A 7,701-nucleotide genomic window follows, 5' to 3' on the forward strand; every position below is an offset into this window, starting at 1 on the left:
AGATGCAGTGCTTTTGCTTCTTTCAGCCAAGGCCAAGACCTGGCACTGTGATGCATGGTCACTGCCACAATAAGTCTGCTTAGCCCTGGAGTCACGGGACACTAATGGAGAATCACTTGGCACTTTAGGAAAAACCATTTCCCAATTGCGGCTGCCTGTGACCTAGCTCAGTTATGTCCAGTTTTAAGGCTGCATATAGACTCACCCTCCCCCATCTCCCTCTCCCTCTCTCTCTCCCTGTCCCCATCTGTCTCTTCTCTCTTCCCATCTCTGTGTGTGTGTCTCGTTTTTTAAATTGGCATCATCACCCCTCAGTGATAAGATGGTCATTGCAAAAGCAAAAATTAAGCTGGGCATGGTGGTACACACCTATAATCCCAGCACTCAGGATGCTGAGGCAGGAGGATAACTTCGAGTTCAAGGCCAGCCTGGAGTCATGGGGGTATAGGCTGGATGGGCAGTCTGATGGAGGTCCGAGCAAGATTGGAGAGAAAGGGAAAAAAAACAAAAAAAACTTGCAATCACACCAAGGATGATGTGCTACAGAAAGGAAGGTGGGTTTGTAGAAGGCAGTGCTCAAAAAGGAACTCAAGAGTCAGAGATCTTAGAGGTAGCTCATTTACAGGAGGTACAATTAGGTACAGGAGAGTTGAAATAAAAGTCACTGGGTTTTAAATCAAGTAATTATAAGATATGGACCAAGAAAGTTATCCTCATGCTGAAGCTCCAAAGTTGATGCTGGGGAAAGGGATCGAGAAGAAATCTATGAGATTTGAAGTCCTCATACAAAGTGCAGAGGCCTGAAGTCTAGGAAGGAAGAGGAGTTCAACAGGAGGGGAAGAACAGATAGCAGGAACCTCAGAGGAGGACTGTTGAGAGGGAGTGGGGGTGACAGCCGAGGAGAAGAATGCAGGCTGGGACAGGGTCCTGTGCAGTGATGGGGGCTGCTGAAAGAGTATAGAATTGAAGAGTCCTGCAGTGCCAAGAAGTGCCATGGCCAGGATCTGTATGGAACCTGTGTCTAACATCCAACATCTACTCTGCTTCAAAGCAGCTTTTATAAGGGAAGAAATACAGAAGATCACAACCTATGAAAAGATGCTCAATCTAACTAATTAATGATCAAGGGAAGGGAAATTAAAATGTATTACCATGTTCCCAGGATGTAGAGAAGTTAATCAAAGCCACAGCAGGGATGAGATGGCCCAGGAGAAAGTAGAGAATGAGGAGAAGGTGGCCCAGGCTGTAAAAGCTGAAGGAAGAGACCAGACAAAGCCAGAGATGGAGTAATGGGGAATAAGAGGCTCTGGTGTCTTAAAGCCAAGAAGCCCAGCACTTAGGAAGGAAGGGACAGTCACTGTGCAGACTGCTACTCGTAGGTTAGCTAGGAGCTCTATGGGATGAGATCAGAAGGTGCCTGAGGGAGTGGCAGCTCAGAAGTCGTGATTCCCCAAATGGACAAAGGGTGGGAGACAGTGGGATGGAAGGAAGGGAGATTTGGGGTGGTACTGAGTACTTGGTACCTGGTAAAGGATGTCTTCTAGCAATAGGGAACCTGTGCAGGGATGGGCACTTTCCCTGCAATACAGGAGCCAGGTAGGGCATGCAGAGGGGAGAAGAGCCTGAGAGCTAGAGGGAAGCAGACCTTGGCAAGGCAGCAGAGGCTGGGTGTCCAAGGGAGACCATGCCATGTGGGACCCAAGGACAGGTGTGCCGTTGTAAGCTGGGAACAGCAGAGTCCGATATGAGCAACGTGGATACCATGACAGAAACAGAATGTCCTTGGAACCAGCACACAGGGAACCTTCTTGTTCTTTCCAACATTGCATACAATTGTTGGGAAACAAAAGAGCTCTCCCCCCTCAGTCTTACTGATGATGGATACAGATGATAGCTAGAACCTCTTCAAAGGGAGACTTGACCATCTCTGCCCGCGCTTCAGACACAGACCTTTGGCTTGCTCCTTCCCTCGCAGGAATGTGTCATCCAGCAAGAGCAGCACTGGCCACCGGGACGCCCTGCATGCTGGAAACATTCCATTGCTGCACTGCCCCTGGGGAAGCCCCTAGACCCACGTGGCTGTAGAATTGTGTCTGGTGTGACCAAGAAACTGAATTCTATATTTGATTTAAATGGAATTCATTTAAATGTAGATAGCCACATATAGCTGGTGGCTGCCGTATTGGACAGAGTGGCTCTGGATAGTCTTTCCTGTGTGCCCCAAGTGTGCAGAAGTAGCCACGGAGGCTCTGTGCACAGCAGGAAAACGGGGACCTAGAGCCCCAGCATCGGGCTAGTGAAGGAAATCACAGTACAGCCACAGGAAATGCCAGGCCAGAGACAAGCAAGAGGTGCTGCCAAGTGAGAAAGGAAGGTGTGCCAAGCATGGTTGTTGATTTTTGTAGAAAAGAAGACAATGTGTGCATATATGTTTGTATATGCCCTAAGTATCAGGAGAAAATACCCCAAAATGGTAGCATACTTAGCTCCAGAGAGAGAAATCAAGTGGCTGTGTAGCAGGTGCAAAGACGTGTGTGTGTGTGAGGGAGAGAGAGAGAGAGAGAGAGAGAGTCTTGCTGTGTGGCCCAGGTTGGGCTCAAACTCATGATCCTCCTGCCTCAACCCCCCACGTAGCCAGGATTACGAATTACAAGTGTACCAATATGTCCAGTAAGAACTTAACTTTTTACCTTTCTCACCTTTCAAAAGTGAGCATCATGTGTTTTTATTCAGATTTCTGAACCAGTTAAAATAATAGAAATACAGAACTCTATGTTTAATGTATAGAAACTGCAGTGGGGCATTATGTAAATTATCCCCTGAGGTGTGCATGTAACATTTTCTTAGTGTATATTTTGACACATGCAGACTCTGTAACATTCTCTGTCCCTATTGATGGTCTGGTATTCAAGGAAAGACCAGGTTTGGCCCTGAAATTTGTTCTTTTAATTAATATGGCTTCTCCCCTCTCCGAGCCCAGGGTCAAATCACATTGTACCATTGCTCTCAAATGAGCCTAACATACCTTGCCAGAGAAGTCGGCCTTGGCCTTGGTGTTGTTATTGCCCAGCTGGAAGGAGTGAACAGAGCTGGGCACTTGTTTCCATAGTACCCTGTGGCAGCTTAACCATCATGGATTTGTGTAATCCCCTTGAACTGAAAGGAAAGGTCAACTGAGGGGCAGTGGGGTGTCACAAGGGGCCCTTGGCTGGGAAACACCTGTTCTCTAGACTCAGTGTGAGCCCACACTCCCCTTGCTCCACCAGGCCTCAGTTTCTCCCTCAGGATGAAAGGGGAAGAGAGTGGGATAGAGCTCTGGCATCGAGGGAGCCAACAACTGGCCCATGGATGAACACCCGGATGCTGATGCATTAGATCACATTGGGGGAGGACCCCAGGGGTGTACCATGAGCCACAGTGATGTCCCTGGAATCCAATTCACTCTTGTTCCCTGGCTCGTGGCCAGTGCCCCTCACTGGTCATCCATTCCTTCCAGCCTACTGGGCTGGGAAAATCAGTCGTTGGAGTCACAAAGACAGGATTTGAATCCTAGCCCTGTTATGTGACCCTGGGGGGATGCCTACATCTTGAACCTCAGCTGCTCCCCTCCTGCTAGGTGCTGTTAAGGGGATTCTCTGAGTTAGCTGTGTATCCAACTGCTGTCACCTAGGATGGCCTTGCCTCACCAGCACCCCCCCAACTCCCTGCACCCTCTGTCCTCAGGGAACCCCAGTTCCATCCCATGGAATCCTGGCCAGAAACCTCAGGGTGAATGCCCATCTGGCCATGGTGGCTGCTGCGGTTATTATTATAATTCTCAAATACTTTTCCTATAATTTTAATTAAAAAATGTTGTATAGGAGCCAATCACCCATCTTCCTATTTCCTTTAATCCACTCAACTGTAGATTAAGCCAGATTGTTAAAAACTTGCAGCCAAAAATGAAATTAAATTAAAAAGCCAAATGATTCAAGAGTCTATCTCTCAAGAGTCCTTCTCCTCTCCCTCCTTACTGGAACATCTATCAACATTCAGATACAAGATGTCCCAGCCCTGGTAACTGCCCTGAGCAGTTTACAGATGAGTGGGGGAGACGAATTCAGAGAAGTCCCCTGTAATGTCATAGGGGCTCCCACAGGACAGGGACCCTTGCAAGTGTGGGTGTGTGATGGCAGTGGTGACAAGGAGAGGAGCCAGGAATACTTCCTAGTGGAAGTGACACCCAAGATCAAAACGTGAGCAAGAGAGGTGCATGGGGGTGACGGACAGCAGTGGTTTCCCACAGAGAGGGTAGCGTGGACGGGACATGTACAGAGGATCCAGTCTGTGTAGCAAGCGGCAAACTGTTTAGAGTACAGGTAAGCAAGGTAGAGAGACTATAAGACAGAAAGGCTCCCAAAGGCATCAGGACCTAACCCAGGAACCTGTACCAGCTTATACAGAAGCAGGTTGCTAATGTGGATAAATTAGGGATCTGGAGATCGGGAGTTATCCAGGATCATCTGGGTGGGCCCTACATGTAGTCCTGCACAGTTGGATCACACACAGGAAAGAAGGCATACAACCACAGAGGCAGGGATTGACAGGCAGCTACAAGCCGAGAAAATCCGGCTCTTCGGGGAATAGTAGAGGCAAGAGCAGTCCTTCCCCAGGGCCTCTAGGCAGCAGTGCATAGACAACCCCTTGATTTGGGCCCAGTGAGAGATCTGTGGGAGAACACACTTCTGCCATCTTGAGGCCCCAGTGTATAGCTGCAGGTGTGGAATAGAGAGGGTAGGAGAGAACGCTGAAGAAGCCAGTGTGGGTAGAGATAAGTGTGTGGCCAATGGTCAGAACACAAATGGACCAGGCTTAGGTGGGTGCAGATACATCCAGAGATGTGGGACTGGGGACATCCAGAGAGCCCACCCCACTGAGAGGTTCTCCCCACACAGGGAGAACCCTTGAAAGAGTGAATAGGGGCCTGAGGAAGGTGGCTTTTAAGAAGACCCCTCCAGGCACAGTGACGGAGGAAGGGAACGCAGGAAGCCTGGAGACAGGGAGGCCCAAAGGAGATACTGGCTGGAGCCCAGGGCAGAGATGCCATTGACAGAAATGAACAGCAGGAAAGACAGAGCCAGGGAGGCTGCGAAGGCAAAGATGCCACCTCAAGTCGCAAAGGTATAAACACCAAAGTTGCCCAAGGAGTGTCTCACAGAGGATGCCCTGGGCCAAGGAGGCCAGCGCTGAGGGATGGGCTCCTCCCCTCCCTGCCAGTGTCCTGGGCTCTGCAGGGCCAGGGGGACCCAAGGCCCTCCCAAGGTTGCCTTACAGCCTTCAGCTGTGCCAGCTGAGCACAGAGGAAAATCAGGGGCCCTGGGAGCAGGCAAAAGCACATTTTTTGTCCTGTTGGGACTGGGATAATTGGGGCATTAACGGAAATGCATTTCTCACCTATTTTCTGTCTGATTGAAAAGTACTTTGCAGTCATTTAGAGCCCTCACACCTCCTATAATCATAGCTCACTCGCTCAGACAGACGCAGAAAACTGGGTCATCATGTGGCTCCTGAGCCTCCCAGGACTCAGGAGCACAAAGCACAGGCTCAGTCCCTTCCTTGCACCCTAAGTTCCTTCTCTGCACGCCAAGCCCCCTTCCTGCTCAGCCCCTTCATCCGTGAGCAGGCTGAGGATTCTCTGGCTAGGACTTGATTCCTCTCCCATCCCTCAAATCACCTGTGTTCATCACATCTCCCTTTCCAGACCTCCTCCCCAGCATCATCTCGGAAGATCCTGGCTTTCTGGTTTTCACTGAGAATGGGTCTGGAACTGGAATTGGCATGTAGCTCAGTGGCAGAGCATTTGCTTAGAATGTGTGGGGCCCTGGGTTCCATCCCCAACACCTCCAAAAAAGTGTAAGTATGGAAGAGGGAGGGAGGCTCTGGTCTTTCGGCTGAAAGGAGAAGTGTGTACGTGATGACACAGAGGGAGGCATCTGGCCAGTGTCCACTCAGGACCTGAGCACCGGGTGGCCTATTGTCTCCTCTTCAGTGTGACTCAACTTCATGAGATTTAAGTGGAAAAGGTCAGGCTTTGGAAGAGTGACCTGTTTTCCTATTTGCCTTTTTACTTTTTTTCCCTTGGGAAATATATTGCAAATAAAAGGAATATACGTGACACACATTAACAATTTAAAGGACTATTTAAAAAAGAAAACCTGAGAGTCGGGGATGGGGACACACACCTGTAATCTTGGCACCCTGGAAGGCTGAGGCAGGGGGATCCCAAGCTTAAATCTAACCAGGGAAACCTGGTGACTTAGTGAGACCCTGTCTCAAAATTTAAAAAGGCTGGGGGTGTAGCTCAGTGCAAAGGTTCTGGGTTCAATTCTCAATACCACGAAAAACAAAAAAGGAAAGAAGGAAGGAAGGAAAGGAGAGAGAGAGAGAAAAGGAAAAGAAAACCTGGGGCTGAGGATGTAGGTCGGTGATAAGTGCTTGCCTAGCTTGTGCAAGGCCCTGGGTTCCGTCAAGCTCCATTTTGGTAGATACCAGGCTCTTTTCAAAGCTCTGCAGTCCAGTGGAATCCGTAACAAACCATCAGTCTTGCAGCCAGTTCAAAGCTTCTCCCCTCTCCAATCTTATTCTCCCTCCTCCATTTCTAGATTCTTCCAGGGCTGGGATGGATAAGATGGAACTGGGGGAAGTGCAATGGTTGTTCTGTTCAGCAGGCGCTATCTTCAGGGTTGGCTTGGCCACCACTGGCCACCACTCCTCCCTTGCTGACAGGGTGGTTCTTTCATGGGCCACTGGGAGTGCTTTGAAGCCTCCTCCTCACCCATCCACCCCTTTAGAGCTCTCTGCCCTGGGCCTTCCCATGGGGGACATGGAGCCGGAGGGGGTCTGTTGCCCAGCTACTGGGAGTACTACAATCCCCAAAGGGCTGCCTTGCCCAGGGTCACATTTATCCACGACATGTCCAGTTAAGCTCATGACTGCAGGTAACAAAAATCACGCTGGCTTTTCCAGGCAGAAAAGGGTTTGTTACTGGAAATGGGTTGTTTACAACAGCATCTTGGAAGGGTTGCTCCATCTGTCACTGCACATACCCTGGTTGCTCTACCATTGCCCCATCGAGAGGGCAGGGCTGCCAGAGGGGGTGTGGCAGAGGTGGACCTCCAGACCTTTGCCTCTCCTTGACCATGGATGAGGACCACTGCACATGGGAAAAGCTCAACATCTCCCCAGTGAAAGGGCAGGGGCAGAGGGAAAGTCGTCTCTCCCTCTCTTCTTCCTTCCAAGTCTGCTCAGTCTCATTGTCTCTACACTGTAATGCCATGATGACAGGAACAGTCCCTGGGGCCTAACAAAACACAGGAGTGGGCGGCTGAGCATGTGCTGAGGGCCTCACTGAACAGCAGAGCTTGGGCCACAGCTGGGATGGGCACCTCATCCAGGGATGCCCTGACCCTTCCACAATCCAGATTTACGAAGTCCCAGCTCCAGAGTCAACCATGTTCCAGAAAATGCCATGGGAATGTTGGAGAACATTACAAAATGTGACTTTAAAGATCCTTTCCAGAAAGTTTCTGGAGAAACATTCTAAAACAATAAGTGGCCAAACTAGGTTACCAACAAGATGGATGACCAAAATGGCACATGGGATAGAGCCTACAGTGGGAGAGAGCTGGGGCTCAAAACATCAGCCAGTGGCTGGCTTGATTC

Source organism: Heterocephalus glaber, unplaced genomic scaffold (assembly GCF_053883595.1).
Source record: "Heterocephalus glaber isolate CG9 unplaced genomic scaffold, H.glaber_assembly_v1.0 deba00001531, whole genome shotgun sequence".
NCBI lineage: Eukaryota > Metazoa > Chordata > Mammalia > Rodentia > Bathyergidae > Heterocephalus > Heterocephalus glaber.